Genomic DNA, 20680 nt, shown 5'->3' with positions numbered 1-20680 from the left:
ACTCTTACAATGGATTTTGAACTACAAAAAACCACCCCTAATTGATAAAAACACCAAATACTAGTTGTTCGTATATTATTCTTTCTGAGATTGTTTTGAACGCAAAAATTTACTCAGACATTCTTCAGTGAGGTTATTAAAGTTAATTGATTATTCCCGGATTATATTTCCATCCCCTAAAATCCCTCTTCGATAGAGGAATCTTGTCCCATGTATAAGATGCATTTTCACGCTCCAACAAATTTTGAGACGTGTGCTATACATCTATGGGGATACGAAATTCTGAACAGTTGGAGAGTAGATAAAGTATAAGTTCAGAACTTTCAAGATTTAGAAATTTCCATGAAAGAGTTTTTGTGGAGATAGTATGAAAAGTATGAGAATTTGAAATTTTGGGAATTTGCGGAACTCTGGAGATTTAGGTAGTTGTCAAAGCTTAGGAATTTATCGAGTTAGAAAATTGTGAAAATGATAGTATAGAAATTAGGGAAATTTGAAAATTTGGAGGTTTAGGTGTTTGGGGTTTAAAGTTTCGGGAATTTCAGGACTTCAGAAAATTTTGGAACCTTGTGAATTTGCAAATTTAGGAATTTTGAGATGCGAAAATATAGAGATTTGAAATTTGATAATTTGGTAATTTGGAAACTTGGTAACTTGGTAATTTGGTAACGTGGTAATTTGGAAACTTGGTAATTTAGTAACTTGGTAACTTGATAATTTGGTAACTTGGTAACTTGGTAACTTGGTAACGTGGTAATTTGGAAACTTGGTAATTTAGTAACTTGGTAACTTGATAATTTGGTAACTTAGTAACTTAGTAACTTGGCAATTTGGTAACTTAGTAATTTGGTAACTTGGTAACTTGGCAACTTGGCAACTTGGTAATTTGGTAACATGGTAAATTGCTAAATTGCTAAATTGCTACATTGGTAATTTGGTAATTTGGTAACTTGGTAACTTGGTAACTTGGTAATTTGGTAATTTGATAACTTGGTAACTTGGTAACTTGGTAACTTGGTAACTTGATAACTTGGTAATTTGATAACTTGATAACTTGGTAGTTTCGTAAATTGATAATTTGGTAATTTGGTAATTCAGTAATTTAGTAATTAAGCGATTTGATAATTTATGAAAGTATAAATAAGTATTAATAATTTTTGAAATATGAAAATTTCAAACGTTAAAGATCTTAAATCTTAGAAATTTGCAAACTCTGTGAATATTAAAATTATGAATTTCAAATTTCCTAAAGTTCAAAAGCAAAAGTTTCAAAGTTTCCAAATGTAGAAAATTGTAATTTTTAAATGTATAAATTCTAGAAATTTTGAAATTCATCAATTTGTATTCTTATGAACGTAAAAAATTGACAAGTTGAAAATGCATAGAATTTAAAAATATGAAAATTTCAGAATGCTATAAATTCATATTTAATCAGGTATTGATACATTAGGTAAATCACATGCAATCCAAATTTGTCTACATAACATTTGAAACAATTGCTAGAGCTCTACTGTGGTTACGTATAATTTCAAAATCCTTTCAATCCTTCCAGTACTATAGCTTCAGACATTCAGTGCACATAAATCATTGTCAGCTCTCTTTCCTCGAAACAGAAACTTGAAACACCTACAGAAACTGTATTTAATGAAATATCAATCTTCAGGTGGTTCAGGAGGTGCATCCTTCTTTCCACGTACTACATTCTTCTTCCCTTAGAAATTTATACTTCAGGAATTGATAAATGAAACCAGATTCGCAAGTTGAAAAATATTCTCTTAGTAATAGGCTGATACCTGAATATTTACTTGTCACTCGATTAGAAATAACAAAATTTTCATACAAATTCGGAAGAGTTTAATTATTTTTTACAAAATAATGTAAAATAGAATATTATCATATGCTTATGACCAATTAAATTTCATAAGAAATGTAATCTAAAGTAATTTTAATTAAGTTTCAGAAATTTGTCATACATGCCCAATGAATTTTATACAAAATTCTTGACCAGACGTTTCACTGATATTACCAAACATATGAATGTATACTATAGCGAGAAACTATGGATTTATGGAGAAACTTATGGAGAAACTAGACGTGGATGAACGGCATTGGTCACCATAGATTTAAGAAATAAGAAAACTGTGTTTTGAGGCCCTTCTACGTACACTACCGTCCATAAGTATCCGGACACCAACGAAATATGCATTCGCGTTGCATGAAAGTTATTCAAGTATCTGCAACAGTAACTAAAATCCATTTTTTTTCTGCGAAGGTCAAAATACTGGAACGTTTTTCCATTGATAATTCTCGTTCGGAACTCATGTCTCGATGAAAAAGAAGCTACAGACGAACTAAACCGAAACTGTCGAGTGCGTAGCGTTACCTCCATTCTTATCTCCATTGAGGGAACCTAAACATCTACCAACAGTTTAAAAACACTTGAAACATATCGAAGAACCCTCTGAATACGTTCTGCACCATAGAAATGAAACACAGTAGAAATTAAAATTTTTTTTAGAATCGAAAGCGTTTCATTAGATTCACAAATTTGGACTTTGTACTTCTGGACATGAATTTTACTTTCACACTTTCATTGTATAATTTGTATTTAAAAATTAATTCTATTACGTTATGACACCTCAAAAAAGATAATGATAATTATTACAAATGATATGATAACCCTAAATACCTTTCGTACAAAGTTCAACTATGTTTTATGTAACGAAAGCAAATGTCCGGATACTTATGGACGGTAGTGTACATGAAAGAGACAGGTTTAAATCCAGAATTCAGCAAGTCTGATTTTTTTAGAGGAGATCAGAATTACAAACACCCCTATCAACGAAACAATTTAAATTCAGTGTTTACAATTAGTCAGAATTATCAACGCACGTCTTATTCCCAAATCATTACTTGATCATTCAACATCAGAGGTTGCAATATTTTAAAGGACTTGATTATTCAGAGATCGAGTTTCAAACACTTAACCAACCATGCTAAAATTAGTTTGACGTATCGCGATTCAGAAGCGCAACAAATTTTAGATTTTGTTCGTGATCCTTCGAAATCGAAATCTATAGGGTGTCGTTAAAAGCGACAGCTACTAACAACCCACGATACAAGGGAATTGGATTATCCGAAATCGCAGCAGGTATCTGTTCTATCGAGTTCCCAGGAGATCCTCAGGTGGATCCTTCTTTCTCCAGCGTTTCGCTTAGGAGCTCGTAAATCAGTCTATCGCAACTGGTCGAATTCTCGCGCGGATATCGAAAGCCGTGGAACGAATTTCTTTGTAAGGAAAGATTTAAAGGATACAACTTTTGTTGTCGGTGCATCGATTAAGAAGGCGATTGTGTACTATGTGCAACGTCCGGTACCGAATTAAACAGGAAAATAGGAAACGTTATTCGGACGGAAAAGAAGATAACGATAATGGAACGATATTTACCTGCGCTCAGTATATGTTACGAACAATGTGTTTATCGTCGGTATTTTGTAAAATAACCGGGCATTGTGTATAGTCCCTGGCTATCGAATGAGGACCACTAAATTTTCAGCATTTTACACGTTTTTAGTAAAATTAAAAGTGAAATAAAAGTGAAATTTTCGTAGGTGGTCCTAATTTGATAGCCAGGGATTGTAGAATACTTACTTGAAAAGGCATTATATAAAATGCCCATAATAAGTTTTGGTCAATCTATAAAATGTTAGGTATTTAGGTAGACTGCTTAGAGAGTGGTGGTTGGATTAGGTTAGGTTTTAAGGACCAGTACGTGTAATGCTGGAAGATCTGTTTCACGTTCATGTGGAACAGAACAATTATAGAACTCGTTTTGGGTTGAGCCAGAGAGATGTTGGGTTAGATTGACCTCGCCTAATCTAATCTAAGCCATTTACGAAATACCTACCCATTATGTACATTGCCCAAAAAATTGGGCGTTCTACATAATGCTCGGTAATTTTACATAATGACCACGATAAACACGTTAACTGTAACGTGTACGCATAAATTCATAGCTTTATTCGAGTACGGTTGATGCGTTCATTCGTTGCGTGAAAAAAAATGTTACTCAAAATGGGTTAAGAAGATAGTTTGTACAATAGTATTGTATTATTATACGATACAATAATGTTAATACAAAAAGTTACAAAGAAAAATGGGAAGGATATTTGGATGTATAGATGTAAATTATAGAAACTCCAAATGTGAAGAGCATAATACAATTTCATGACAGAAAAGTATTATCAAATACTACTTATGGCACATCAATTTAAAGCTTGAAGTATGCTAGAAATTACTGTGTAAATGCCCTACTAATATTCTTGGCATAAATAGAGCTACAACGCATAATGAGGAGAATATTAAGTTGTTACATATCAAATATAAAGACTGGAAGAGTGAAGAGTGAAGAGTAAAATGCAATTTCATGACAGAAAAGTATTACCAAATACTACTTATGACACATCAATTTAAAGCTTAAAGTGTGCTAGAAATTACTGTATAAATGCCCCATTAATATTCTTGGCATAAACAGAACTATAATGCATAATGAGGAGAATATTAAGTTCTTACATATCAAATATAAAGACTGGAAGAGTGAAGAGTAAAATGCAATTTCATGACAGAAAAGTATTACCAAATACTACTTATGACACATCAATTTAAAGCTTAAAGTGTGCTAAAAATTACTGTATAAGTGCCCCATTAATATTCTTAATATGAACAGAACTACAAAGCATAATAAGAATAGTTGGTAGTTACATATCAAATACAAAGACTGGAAGAGTGAAGAGTATAATACAATTTCATGACAGAAAAATATTACTAATTAGCAATTATGGCATGTCAACTAACAGTTTAAAGATGGAAAGATTACATAAATTTTCCGTTAATACCTTTAGTAAAAAATAGGTTGTCAATGAAAGCAGCATTACAAGCAGAGTTACAACCATTACTATGTTACTTTCAATTTATAAAAACTCTAAAGATATTTCAAAATACCATGTCTGACGCACGAATTTGAAGATCTGAAGTGACAGAAAACTATAATTTTATTGATATTTTGTTATTATTAATATATTAAACTTTTTATAACATGAATGCCAAATAATTGACCGACTCATGAATCAAGCAACGAAATTTGTCAAATTTCCACCTAGATATTTTACAAATGTCAATTAAATTATTTGACAAATACTTTAATTAATTCAGTATAATATTCAAAAGTTGCAGTTAATTAAAACACGGTACAATATTAATACAATAAATTTAGGTGAGTAAATACGAATCTCCAAAAGGAAACATTGAAACGGTGTACATCAATGTGTCAACATCTATACACATCAACTATGACAGACTGTCGATAAAATGCAAAAGGTTCGCAGCAGTGCAACATTCTCAGAGCCTTGAAGTTATTGTATGGATTTCAGCTAATTAAGGAAAACCAAGAGCAATCAGACAACAGTTAGTGCCACGTCAGGTGGGATCACTCCTATCGCAATCACAATAGTCTCTTGACTGAATTGCGATTGGCATTATATTGCGAATCAACCTCATTGTATCGCGATCCTGCCGTAATTGAACCATTCAATTGATGTAAATCACTTGATACGATATTGACTACCACCTGATCCTTAAATTCACTTCTATGATTTCCAAACATGTTGATTGAATCTACTAATCAATCAATCATCTAATCATTCTGCGTCTCGAAGCATCGCCATAAATGCTGAAGTTAAACATTTGATACTTTGAGAAGTAATTATGTTTATTTTGGTAAATATTATAGATGAATAATAAATTTTGAAGACTGTTTTATTAGGATATATAAAAGTTGTTAAATTACGTGGAAACATGTACTGTATTTCACATAAACATTGAAATATACAGTCCATTGCATGAATATACCATAGAACAACTTGTATCTTAACACCTGTTAAAACAAAAATTAAAGATTAATCCGAATGTCATTTCCGTTGTTCACTCTCATAGAAAAATGGGCGATACATCGAAATCAGCAATCCGAAATGTCGTAAGAGCAGTGTGAATATAATTTTTTATCGATCCTGAGTCGACGCCGTTGTAAAAGTAATTTTATAGGATCCACATAAACGCAAATGTTTACTCTACTTCATGGTGTAACAGAGCTCGCTCAACCGTGCGATAAATCCAGCGGCTTTGCAAATATTTGACCATGCAGAATTCAAACACGCACATTTCATTTCCGCGAGAAAGGATGATCGTTCAATTTGGAATCGACGATTTACGATTGTTCAGAAAATATCTGGAGAATGACACTTCCAGCGATAAGTCACAACTGCAGTACAAAGTTTTGCCAAAAAAGAGAAGAACATATTCGACGTTTTACCATCGGATTTAGCACCGGTTGTGCACTTTAGCAATAAAGAGCTAGAGTCGGCTGCATATTTCGAAACATGAATTGTGTGACGCGATTAGTACCTTCATCGAATCAAAGCTGATTGAATGAACAAAAGCAGGTGTTCCAGACATTGGCAAACAATTTCTCATTACGTTTAATATTACAGAAATGAAGCAAGTTTACCAAGTTTATGCTGCAGCAAAGCAATTTCACAGCACCCATAGGAGGAATAGTTGATACCATGGCTGGGAGGACGATACTGTTAACACGACGTTAAAATTTATTGCCGCCTAGGCGGAGATTGATCAAGGGAATCATTCCATGGATTAATACACGCTATGATAGCTAACAGTGGTATAACAATCTGAAATATATTCTGGGGTCATATATCAAATTCTGTGGAGAATATTACGTCTTACATCTTAATATTAGGTATAATATGATATATTAAAATATTCTTGAGGAGAGAATATCATGTGAGCTGTTTATTTTGAAAGTGGTCTAAGTACATTTTCTGGGAGAATGAAGGTAGAGCTTGATCGAGGGAGTCATTCCATGGATTAATACACGCTGTGATAGCTAACAGTGGTACAACAATCTGAAATATATTCTGGGGCCATGTATCAAATTCTGTGGAGAATATTACGTCTTACATCTTAATATTAGGTATAATATGATATATTAAAATATTCTGGAGGAGAGAATATCATGTGAGCTGTTTATTTTGAAAGTGCTTTCAGTATATTTTCTAGGAAAAAAAATATTATAACCTAATTAAAGAATTAAGCTTTTTATTTCAGATAACATTTATTTTTGCCAGGGACTTACGACTTTTTAAAAATTAGACAAGTAATTTCATTAATTTTGAAAGTGGTTTGAACTGATTTACAGTCATTAAAAATGTAATATTTTTTAAATAACAATGAGTTGGTAAATTGTATACTTTTCAAAATACAGGAACATTGTACTACCAAGTTAACATTTTTGAATAATATTTTTTGATATTTTAAATATTAGGTTTTAATATTTTGAACTTTATACAAACACAAATCTTTAAATATCAGGATTTTAAAATAGTAGTTTATACAGTTTTGTGGATTGCTGACTTTTTGGATGAACAGATTGATCGACTTGCGATTTAAAAGTAGCTCAATTTCTAACAGGAGAATATTCGAAACTTCAAGTGGAAGTTATACCAATTATCCAATAGAAAAGTTAGAATATTTCTAAGAGTCATATGAAATGTCACAAACTAGTAAACGAGACAGATTGTGCACGAAAACTGGAAGAATTTCGTAAAGGTTTTCATTTAAAAACGAGGATAACTGACAATAAGAAAACTTCGAATGTCATAGGAAAATTTATAATCGAAAATTATAATAATTTCCTATAAAAAGACATTTTAGATTTCCAATGGAAAATTTTTTGATAGAGAGAAAAGAAAATTTTCATAAAATACAAAAATTACAGAAAAAAACAAGATATACAAATTTTTTTGTAAAAGAGTAACAAAAATCAAAATTTAGAAAATTAAAATATATTTAATAGCAAAATCATCTGAATTTCCATTTAAAAAATATGAAAATGCCTTACACGAGGTATAATATTGGAATAAAGTCTGGAGCAATTATTTACAGGAAACTATTTCAAGTATGTAATAAGAAAATGGGAAAATCCTCAATAAACGGGTAAAAGAACTTTAAATTAGAAATTGAGATAGCTTCCTCTAAGAAATCGAATCTTTCAAATATAAACATAAGAAAATTTTTAATAAAAATGTAAGAAAACTTGATAATTTTTAATAGAAATGTCCAAGAAACTTGTCAGATATGAAAGAGAAAATTGTGAATAAAGAAATATGAAGATTTTTAGTGAAAATACAAAACAATCCATAACTGGAAAACAGGAAAATCTGCAATAAAAGTATATGTGTAGGATAGGAGGGCGAAGGGGGAAACAAAAATATGTTTAAACAGAAAATTAACAATTTATGTAAGAATGAACACACACAGGGGAACAACACTTCGGGCGGCACAGCTATTCGCAACTGTTTCCCACAGGAGCGCAAAAATACGACTGTCTCTCTAATGTTTTGCAGGTCACAATCCGTCGTCACCAAAAGACTATCGCTTGTTTAATGGAAAAAAAAACACGGTAACGGCCACTCTATGGAAAAAACCCATGGTGCCGTTTCCTTTTGTGGAAAAATCGTACATATGAAATCTCAAACTGACAAAATGAATCACTTACAAAAGAAAACATTGCAAACTTCCAATAGAGAAGTCGGAAAATTGCGAAGAAATATACAGAAAAACCAGAAATTGGAAAATACAGTCATTTTTGACAGGAAAATATTTCAGACTTTCGATAGGAAAACAGTAAGGTTTCTATGGTAATAAAAGTATCGAAAAATTTTCAGCTGACTAACAGAATATCTAATAAAAATAGAAAAATTTTTATTTCCAAACCAACAAAATATCCAATAAAAATATCGGAAATTTAGAGACGCACACAAAGGAGGGCAGTAAAAAATGTCCCTACTAATTTAACGAACAGTTACTCGTTTGATAAAACCGTAGAAACAATTACAAATAATGACTCCTTTAAAAATGCCAACAAACAGGCAAATCGCTTGGTTTCCTCGAAAGCTCCGCTTGTTTTTCGCTTTTTTGTACACGGTCAAACGTGAAAAGCGCGCTTCGAACGAGCACTTGTGCGCGCGAAAGGCCGAAAAATAATTCAAACCGAAGTCTACGTTTTCCCGTATACAAAATGTTGAATGCCCTCCTATGGAAACATTCAACAAAGCATCGGGCCCTCAAAAAAAGAGAGAGGAAAACAGGAAAACACTCAGATGAGGACGACAAACCGACGGTCGAACGTTGCAACGGATTCCAAGCTACAGGACCTCTTTCGACTCTTCCAAAAAATTTCCCAACGACAAATTGTCGTGCTTTCAATCGCTTTTTGCTTTTCATTTTTACATCTTCACCCGTCTAGACTCTCGATAAACGGGAAAGCTAACGTTAAATAATAACCGACAATGTAGAATACCTCGCTAAGGTCCTTCGTGAAGCCAGCCTGAATGATGCTCGCTTCAAGGAACAGCGTACAAATACTGTTAAGTCTTAGAATCCATATTACAAGAGGATTAGAACAAGTTTCTAGTCATACAAAGGTTTTTCGTTCCTTCACATTTCAAATCAATTCTTTACCGTAGCAGCAATAAGACTCAAGGAGTCATATTCTAGCGAGTATTTATTGTCACCTTAAGGGTTTGAAACCTTAATCTTAGCAGCAGTCTTTTGGTTGCAGTTTTCTATTCGTGTCGAGGTATTGCTTGATTTTACTACTTGCTACTCTTTGAGGAAAATACCCACTTCCATTTGTATTTCCATCTCCACCCGAATTTTAGCTAAACCAATAGAAAATTAGAAACTGTTTTCTCTTGCCAATGTCACAAAAATACGTCCACTCCGTGTTTTTACAAATCGTAAAACATCCTCGAAGAGACACTCTCGTGTCATCAAGTAAGCGAAATAAACTTTAGTCGTTCCAAGTCAAATTCATTGCTTAGATACAGTCCACTCAGGTAGATAATAAAACTAGGGATTTGATCAAATCTTTAAAGTATATGATCAATTCGCGAAAGATGTCAAAATAACTATGTGGAGTGATTTCCCTGAAGAAAGTGATTTGATGAAATCTCTTAACTGTTTTAGTGAAAAGAAATAAACACGTCAAGACTCGCACAGCTCTATAATTTGTGTTTCAGTGACTATTGTTGTACAAGTACATAGCAAAGTAAATCGTAATCGTTCAAAGTCAAATTCATTTTTTAGATATCGTCTACTTATATTCACTTGAATTCGTGGGAATTTGTTATTGTTCCTATTGGGCAAACTTTCAGTATACTTCAGTATTCTTCAATGTCGGGATTCTACAGAATTAGAATTTTTAGTACGAATTGCACGATAAACGCGACAGAATGTCAAGATGTAAGGGGATTGAACAAATTTTGCGGGACACACCTTAAACATAGAAGCTGAACGTTTCCGGAAGCGAACAATCAACACCGGTACAACGTATCAAAATAATTGCGTGCACTTTGCCTTTGGCCGGTGGGAAACGAGATTGACGAAGAGACTGTAACGGTGGCTCTTCATCTTTCGTGGAGGATAAACGGGACGAGGACGTACAGTCAGGCTACGTAACATCGTCGCATGTCGCTCGTGTGTTAGCACAATGTCGTTGCTAAATGTATATATGGAGTGGAGAAGGTTGTCGTAACACTCACGTTTCAGCGGGCACGAGTGGTAGAATAACGTGTGCCTGCAGCCCTTGCATTTTAGATCAGTCGGTGGTGCCTCCTACCCTTTGTACAGAAAACGTTTATGTCGCGAGAATCACTCGGACGACACGAATCTTTAAGACGCTTCTATCGAGAAGCTGGCGTTACAATTTTGGTGTAATTTTTCAATTGTTTTCTATTTTTAGTTTAGTTCATTTTCATCATTCTAAACTGTAACGAACTATAATTTCAGATTAATTGTACTTTAAAGGGTGGATAACAGTAAATAATATTTTTAGTTAAAAAATTAAATTTGATGTTAAATAAAAATTTTCAGTATTTCTTACTTTAATCATTCTACAAATTATGTACATTTTAAGGGGTGAATAACAAGAAATAAATTAAATTAAATTGAATAGTATTTAATAAAATATAAATAAATTAAATTGTAGCTAGATATTATATACTACTACTAGATAATACTTGATACTAAGTAACCAAAATTAAATAATATTAAACAATGTTGAAATTAAGATAAATCATTTAATATCAATACAGAAATAACGAAATATCTAAACACAAAATTTGGAGCTAAGAATGTATTTTCACATGCAAATGAAAAAATAATTTGATTTTTATATTTTAATAGTTAATGGAACCATGCTTGCAAATAAAATAGTCGATATTAATATACAATATACAATATCGATATTATTATACAAATATTAATGTACAAATAGCTCTCAATATAATTAATTAAAATAAAAAATCTGTCTTCTACTACAAACGCCATATTAGTTAATGGATTATCATAATTTATTTAAGAATTATTTATAATAACAAATTGCACATGATGGTAGTTCTCGAAATCACAGTAAACGTTACTTTAATGTCATTGTGAATCACTACTACAAATATACAGAATTTGTTAATGATCTTGGCTGCGACTTCAAAGGTTAAACATATGCGCAGTTGTTACCGAAAAATACTAAACGTGCGCAGTAAATTTCTTCTATTAACAGACGCTAAAATAAAGTGTGACAAACTAACTGCACATAATTTTCATGCGCAATTAATATCTGCGCATGTCCTTTACACTCAAGGTCATTTAAAAAATGCTGCAACTGAAAGCCTTGCTTTATAAAATAAATTACATCAAAGGTTTACTATTAATATTAAAAATTAATCGTCACATAATTCAGATATAGCACATTCTTCTTAGATCTTGTTTTATTTTAAGAAGTGAAATAATTGAATTGATATTTGTATTTATGATTTTTGAAAAGGCAATTCCTTGCAGAAAATCAAAAGGAAGCATGAAATTTTATCTGATATCGCAAGTAGCTTGGTGTTATCTAGTAATAGTTGAACACCTTCGCGATTATCGAATGCAGTTTGCATTTCGCGAAGAGCATTGCCGCTGCTTTGAATACGGAGCTGTTATTATCGTTTGGCCAGTCGATAAAAGTTGAAAACGAGCAATTTCAGCGTAGGAAAACTCCCTTATCCGCCTTAATTTCAAGTTTATACGCGGTGCTACGTATGCGCGGTAACAACCCCGTTGGGAACAAACATTTTAATACGCTTTTCAAACGGGGCATCAGATTCTTTACTTTTTCCACCTCGAAACGAAAAACATATTGCTACGGAGCTAATTAGAAAATTATAAATGTTGGTCAAGCGATGGTACGAATAATATTAAAGTAGGAAAATTGGAGAATTTCAAATAGCAAAATGTTTGGAATTCACAAATGGAGATCAGAACATTTCTAGTATGAACATGTTTCAAACTTTTAATAGACGGATTTATTTTTTGGTATGAAAAGGAATTTCTTTCCTTTCAGAAATATTTGAAATATTTTGTTACTATTTTGTCAAGAATTTTCCTCATTTTCTATGACAAATTCTCTGATGTACCTATACAAAATTTTACCTTTTCTTTGTTATAAAAAGAAGTTATTCAAGAAATTTCAACTTATGCAGGAAATTTATTTTTGCTTTATTATTGAAAAAAAGATTATTTTGTTGTTAAGAATTTTCTTGATTTTCAGTGATAAATTACTGATCGTAAAATTAAAGAACTTGTAATAAAAAATTAGGGAAATTTTTAGTAAAGAATTAAGACATAACTAAATATTTTTACTTAAACAAGAATGAAATCAGAATACTTAAAAATTTCGGTTAAGAAGATATAATAAACTTATAATGGAAAAGTAGAAGTCCTAATGAAATGATGGAGAATTCGCAGGAAGAAAATAGAAAAATCTCCGACAGGAATAAAAAAGAATCAAGGAATTGACAAAGTTTCAACATTAAATGTTCCAAAACTTTAAATAGCTAAATATGAAGAACTTTCAATACGAAAATGAAAAAGAAAGGAATAGGAAAGCTTCCAATAAGAGAATAGTGAATTTTTCCGCAGAAAGTAGCAAAATATTTGTCGAAGGCGAATTGGAAAGTTAGAAAATTTCAAAGAGGAAATTGATTTGAAAAGTCCTATAAAGAAACGAGAAAATTTTTGGTACGAAAATATACTGAATTTTTAACGAATAAATAACAAAACTTCCATCAGAATAATTGGAAAATTTAATATGAATTGGTGTTAAATTTTTTTATGGAAAAAGGGGAAAATTTCTGACGAAAAATTGGAAAATCTGTAATAGAGAAGCAGGAAAATTTTTAACAGGGAAACTTTTAGTAGGAAATTTTTGTCTAAAATTTTAATAAAAAAATAGAGTAGTTTCTAACAGGAATATATAGCATATTTTTAATGGCAGTTAGAAAAATTTTCGACAAGAAATTATTCTAAATTTTCAATAGCGAAGTGACATTTTCCCGTAGAAAAACAACAGAGCAGAAAAACTCTAAAATAATCACAAAAAAAATGCGAATTAGAAAATTTGCAGTACGTAAAGAAGAGAATAGAATTTCTAATTGAGACATACAATAATTAACTAACTTCCAATAAAAAAGTAGATAAACAGAAAATGACTGCACTGAAATTATAAAAAAAACACTAAGGAGAAAATACAAATATTTGCAATCCAACATTTTTGACAGTAAAATTATTAATAAAAAAATTCTTAACAATGAAATAGAAAAATTACTAATATAAAAATTAAAAAATTAAAAAGTTTGAATCGAGAAAATCGGGAAGGAGAGAAGATGCTAATAGAAAGATATAGACGTCTCCAACAAAAAATGATTTCCAGTTTAAAAGAATTAAATACTTTAAGCTGCCAAGAGAAGAACAGAAATATTGCTAATGACAGTGCCCTTAATGTACCAGCAGTTACATAATAGCCTCAATTTTCTTAATTAAACGAAATCTGTGTCGCCTGTCGCTCGCCTTCCAAAACATTCACCCTATTGAAGAGTATTTGTTAAAGAAACAAACTTTTCCAAGTCTCGCGAGCACTTTAATGCAACCTAATATTCGAAAGTACAGGGTACACTGGCTGTCACTGTTCTTCTTACTTAATGTTAAACTACTTATGCAACTTCTTGCTGTCTACTTCCGCGAAATATCTAAAACTTTGCCGGAAACTTGTCTTTGCCCCATTACAAATTGTGAAACACCTTCTTGTGTACGTTCTAATTAATTATTTATACAAAATTCTACTTTACACGAAGATTCTAACGTGTTCCGAGTGTACCGACGTGCACCGCGAGCTGAGAAATAAATAAATTATTCTCGGAAGGTAGCGTTACACGTTTCCTCTCTTTTTTTTAAAGCAGAAAGCGTCGCGCGAGCAACATTTGCAGACTTTGATCAAATTTTTATGACACGGTACTCGAAAATGTTTACTCCTTTTTTCATCGACATAGCTTTCCAGGTATTTCATCAAAATATATTTTTCAACTTCAACTTTAAGGGCTGTTATCACCCCTTCGCTGTGCACATTTATCGATTCAAATATTACACGTCGAATATTTCCCTAGGTATTTATACCGCGGCAGAGTTTCATCGAACTATCCTACCTTTTCGACAATGTTCCCTTTCAAGATTTTTCATAAATATTTCACTTTGAATATGAAATGCAAATTAGTTCTGAACCCGTGTGGAAAATCCGTTAAATTGTGGATAATTATTAAGCCGGAAGAGCCATTTTCTTCGAATTAAGCCACGGAACACGCAACCCGAATGAAGACCCGCGAGACGAGCGAAAATTGTGCCCTCGCGTAAGGGTTGCCAGTTAATTTAATCACCGCGATCAAATAATTCAAATGCACGCGTTTCACCGCAGCGCTCCCAGAATTGGACGTCTAAGGACATGGATTAATTAGATCATGTGTCACGTTAAACGTTGTTGCCTTTTCCGAGCGTAATGTGCAGACGTGCGACGCGCCAACAGGGCGGACGCAATGGGCGACAGATGGAGCAGGAATTTCCGTCACTGTTGAATCGTAAATTCATCTAAACGATTAAATTAATGACGCATAAAGTAACGAGTTTGGGAAGAATGGAAATAGTTTTACCGTTCAACGAAAAAACGTCCAAATTTCAGTTTTGTTCCTCTTTTTTTCATTTATTTTTCAGCGATGCGTCATCTGGCGACGAATTTGGTAAAATTTCACTTTTGAACTTAAATATAAGTTTTAATTTAACGCGAGCTGTGTAGTTTAGCATGGTTATATTCGAGATTTTCAAACTAAAAATAGTCCTCTATAATAATTGAACATTTTTTGATTAAGCTAATTTGGAATGTTTCTCTGTTGGTAAGTGCCTAATTTTTGTATGAAACTTCTAACATAATTATTTTGGTAACTTCTTTATCTTGTTAATGAAAAGTATTCAAAGTTTTAATTGAAAATTTTCTTTACAGCAGAAATTTCTTTTGTTTATAATCAGGAAATTTTCCAGTAAAAATTTCTTTAGCTTGTAATTTCAAAGAACATTCTATTGCAAATGTGGAATATCATTTTAGTAGAAATTTAGTATGCTTTATACTATAAAAAATTCTGTGATATTACGTCTTCTCTGTTACCCCGTTTTTCAATTCTTTGATAATAAATTTCGAACAACTTCCAACTATTACCCAACTAAAAATTTTCCCACCGATAGATTCGCAAGTAGAAATGAACATTTCCCTTCTTACAGGTCAATGGTTCAGAACATGTTTCTTCAAAGGCAATCTTGGATCGAGGGGTACAAGTGGTTCAGATCTGGTCTCAAGCAGAATCGTTGGATATTTCACAATAGGGTACAAATTAGGCCAGTCACGTTGCGTTCGGGGGGCTGCTTCGAAATTCCATTTAACTTAATGCATTTGAAAGTTTTGATTGGCCACTTCAAAGCGACCGACGCCACGGGAATTAATACTCTTCCGTGGAATTTCATCATTAACGACGGATTTCGCGGTGTAATTTTAATGTACAGCCAACCGAGGAATAGACGGAAATTCGAAACTTTCCCCAGTCATTCGAAGCTTTTGGGAAAAATGCAACATACCGACTTTGCAACATTACGATCGTTAAATGACATAATTATGAAACATGAAGCTGACGGTCGAAATCACTGAATGTACAATAATATACAACAAACGGGAAACATATGGTATAATACATGGTAACACAGCAACATAATTAGTAAACAAGACATGTACTGTAAAATATTCAGTGAATAAGAAACACAAAATAAAACTCTTCAAGTAAATTAACCCTTTAATCTACAACTACGTGTCAGGCACGTAATGCACACTACAGTTGAAATATAATAAATGAGACTCATATTTTCACTGCAATTGAATTTTTGGATTAATTTGAAATATAATTTGTATCATCAAGAATTCCTGAAGGCAAAATATAATATTTTAACATTCGTGAGTTGTCTTAACGTTGTAGCAATAATTAGGTAACTGTGAAAGACACATCTAGAAAATTATAGGGGAAGAGGTTAATGGAAGACATGAGAGGAAAATGGAGGTAAATGTAATATTTACTTGGCTTAATTATCAAATCTTTTTAAGACTTATAGAATCTAGAATGATGTCATGAAAAAGTTTGTTTATTGGTCTATTTGACCCAAATTTAGCTTCTGATAAGTTTGACTACTTGAGCTATGACACTTTTCCGCAGTTCATTGTTACTTTCCTGACCCAGCATGACGAAAGGAACATTAAATACTTCGTAGAGAATTAAGTGAAAATACTTCTTCTAACACGGAATAGGACTTCATTATAAGAAACGATAAAAAGAAATATTTAAATGGACACATTATACTTTGAGAAACGATAGAAACAATACCCGTACATTTAAATAATGAAAATTAGACGGCATAACTAGCTTCGAGCATTTTGGCATCGTGTATATGGTTTATTTACTTATTCCCAATTATAGTTATAATACGTATAATACATCAACCTAGACAACCTTTACAGTTCCTTTTCGTTCATATAATAACACGTTACTTTCGTCCTCAACCGCGTCCAAAACAAAAGTACCATAACCTACAAACTATATTTACTGAAACTAACTACAGAAACTTATAATGATATGTAAGAACGCTCTAACAGTTGGTTTAATACGAATAGTTTATGAATATTAACAAGACAGTTGAAATGGCAGAAATTTACTTGAGTGATCTGAATTAGCATTTCAGTGTAACTCCTTAACCTATAATTTTCTAGACAGTTGCGTTATTCACAGCTAGCTAATTATTGCAACAACGTTAAGGCAACTAAAGTAAGTTGAATTGTTCAGCACGTTTTGCCTTCTGCGATCCTTGATTATGCAGACTATAATTGAAATTGAACCAAAATTCAATTGCAGTGAATATACGAGTCTGGTTTATCATGTTCGAACTGTACTGTGCGTCACGAGTGTGACACCATACTGTAGGACAAGAGGTTAACCACCGCATGCGATTCATGTTATGGCTCGGTAAAAATAAACGAAACAAAACAAATACAGATCACATACAGTTACAACGAATAAATTGAAGACAAACAAATTATCTAAAAGCATTTGAAAAAGTGTAGAAAAGAAAGGTTTCCTTTTTACTACTATCTAATAATGCATTTTCTTTTGTTTCGGAAAGCAGAAGTGTTTCTTTCGTTCAGTTAATTCGTTCTCGTTGCTCTTATAAGTGTGTTAAAATATTATACATTTATTACAACGCATTTGATATGTTTTTCTTCATGAAAAGTTCTGATGAAGAAACACAAATATTTTAAATTAATGAAGAATTGATTAGTCAATGAGAACGAATTTGAAACGTTGCAAATATTTTATGTACAGGCTGTTTATTTTAAGCTTCTCTATTGATTAGAAAAAATATAATGTCATGTTTTTAGTCAATTTCAAGCCTTAAAATTGGTATTTGTCTAAAATGATTTTTGTACTGTGGCTTTTGTATTTATTAATATCATAAGAAAAAATAACTTTGTCTACTTGCATTTTTAACCTTTTCCCGCGCTTTTAAGAGTCTCACTCGTGGCACACTTACAGTTCAAATGTGATGTATGTTACTCAAATTTGAATGCTCTTCAACTTAAAATCTAGATCCAACTATAATTTGCATAATCAATGATCGCTGAATGTAAAATACTCGTAATATTTTAATTTTCTTCCTTTACTTTAATTTATTTCTTCCTTTATTTATAGTCCTGAACAGTTAGTTTTGACTGACATGTCTGAAAAATAAGTGGCCCGGCAAGCCTTTAACTTTATAAAGTGAATGGAAATACCTTCTGAATTATCTGCACAATAACAGACTTCGTATTTTATATTATTTTTAATTGAACCCTTCAGATACTATTTATTTTTCATTATTACAGTTCGAAATATAAAAATTTCTTCCTTTCGGAATAACATTATAAAATTTTATTCCCATCTTTTATTATTCTTTTGTTCCCCACAAAGGATCTACTACAAATATACTGTCCTACTCATCGATTCAGTAACAATAATTGAATTACATTTATGGCAGAACGAAAAACGCTTCGAAAAGCAAACAATCGTAAAAAAAAGTCCATTATTCAATATCCCAGAACTGGAAGATAAAGATTCAGCGAACTATGAAACCAATATTCGCGATTACGAACGGACGATGGTAGAATCAGCAAGGATATCTGCAAGTTAATTAATCGTTCGAAAAAAAAGCTTCGTTCCTTTCCCCGTTATTCAATCCGTTTCTTTTTCAACCGTCGATCGATAGCCAATATTACTTTTGGATGGATTTCGTCGTTTCCCGAAGGTTCGTAACTATTGCCGGGAACGAGCGTCCAAACAAAAAGCAAGCCGAAAAGAGCCCGGGACACAATCGCTTTTTCCAGAGAGGGAAGGAAAACTGGTGACGAGGTGAAAAGGGATAAGAAACGATGTGACGAATTGGCCCAAGGTGGGAAGAGGCCAGGAAACCTTTACCTTCGCTAGAAATCAATTCCTTCGGAGACAATAAAATACCTATAAACCCAAAAGCCGGATGATATCGACACGACGTGATTTAAGGATCCAGTTAAAGTAACGAGCATTACCGAATCCAATGACTGTTCGTTAAAACTCACAAATTAGTTTTAACACTCGAATTATCGTCCATTTTGCAATTCTTAAGCGTTTGGGTTTGAATTATGGAAGCTCTAGACTTTGGTGGTAAAATATCAAGTTTTTCTGGATTTTCAGTTTTTTGTTTTTAAAATATGAAGTATCAAGCTTTTGTAGATCTCGAAGTTTTTAATTTTTAAGGCATGAACTATCAAGTTTTTCAGATTTCATAGCATTTCATTTTGACGATATGAACTATCAAGTTTTTTGAATATTTAAGTTTTTGATTTTGAAGGTATGAGGTACAAAGTTCTTTAGATTATGAACGTAATCTACGATGACATTCGCGAAAGTCACTATAGCGGACCGTCGTACAAAGAGATGGTATTCGCGAAAGCCACTATAGTTGCGCGATGTACCTAAAAGGTTAATCAACACCATCAATAGATGACTACTGAACACTACAATAATCTTTATTACGACCGTCAACGCCTACTTTAACAACAACGACCATTGTACAGTTCCAGAGAAGCATAGCAGTTTACAATCAAAGACTCGAACTATGTTAAATGCTCACTGTAATATTTAATAAATGTATACTAATTCTGTCAAATCGTCTTCTCCACCTAATTAGAAGCGCACCGTTCTTTCAAACTTTGCCCTTTTAAATTGCCATATATATTAGAATCACCTAAATTAACTAAACTAATTGAAAAAAACAATTTATATCAATATCGGTGGTTAGTGTTCAATATTTAGTTTCTTTGTTTCATTTATTTAAGGATAACTCTCGTCAGAGAAAACACAAAATATTTTTTGCCGATCCGAGACGAAAGTAACGAATGTATTCCACATAGTTGGCACGTGGTATCAGAGAGACGAAAATCCGTGAAGGGCACCTGACCATGGTTTCCCAAGCTTTTCGTTTCCATTGCTTTATTCGAAGCAACAGAACGTCAGAAAATATCCCGCGTGTCCTTTTCATCTCGATGCAACATAGGCTGCAGAAAGACGCAAGAGTGCATCATTCAGCTCTCTCGATTTTCTCGAATCCTCTTCACCCTCCCGTTCCCTTTTATCTTACTTTTCAGCCTCGTCTTCGTGGCTCACGAGCCATCTCCTACCTCTTCCATTCGCACCCGAGGGAAACGCGAAGCTGCCACGGGGGAAGAAAACGCGACGAAAAAAAGATGACTGAAGCTGCTCGAATCGACTGTGACGCATGCATCTTCTTGTTTTCTGGGCTACGAAGTGATACGTGATAACGTGAACCGCCGGCTTCATCGATTTTATTCCGTAGATTGGGAAAAACACTAGGGTGATTCAAAACAAATTTTCTCTTCCTCACCCTCTAAAAATTTACATATTGCGGAGGAGAATCCTCTCAAAGTTTCGGCTGAAATATTTAAATTCAAGAGGACGCCCAAAGCAATTTTCTATCGGTATATTGATGTTCTGCTGTACTCACGTTTAACTGTTGTTTAAGTGATTACAGATGTTACGAAAAAATTGCAGAAAATTAGAT

The 20680-nt window shown here is 32.7% G+C and overlaps 1 protein-coding gene across 4 annotated transcripts in view; it reads right to left on the bottom strand.

The window, feature by feature from the left end:
- The window catches only part of nAChRalpha6 (nicotinic acetylcholine receptor alpha6), a 389695-nt gene that overhangs the window by 229179 nt on the left and 139836 nt on the right, over positions 1-20680 (bottom strand). The window lies entirely within an intron of this gene.

This window comes from Megachile rotundata, chromosome 4 (genome assembly GCF_050947335.1).
Source record: "Megachile rotundata isolate GNS110a chromosome 4, iyMegRotu1, whole genome shotgun sequence".
Taxonomy (NCBI): Eukaryota; Metazoa; Arthropoda; class Insecta; order Hymenoptera; family Megachilidae; genus Megachile; species Megachile rotundata.
The sequence above is the reverse complement of the archived record's forward strand: the minus strand, read 5'-3'. Positions and strand labels throughout refer to the sequence as shown.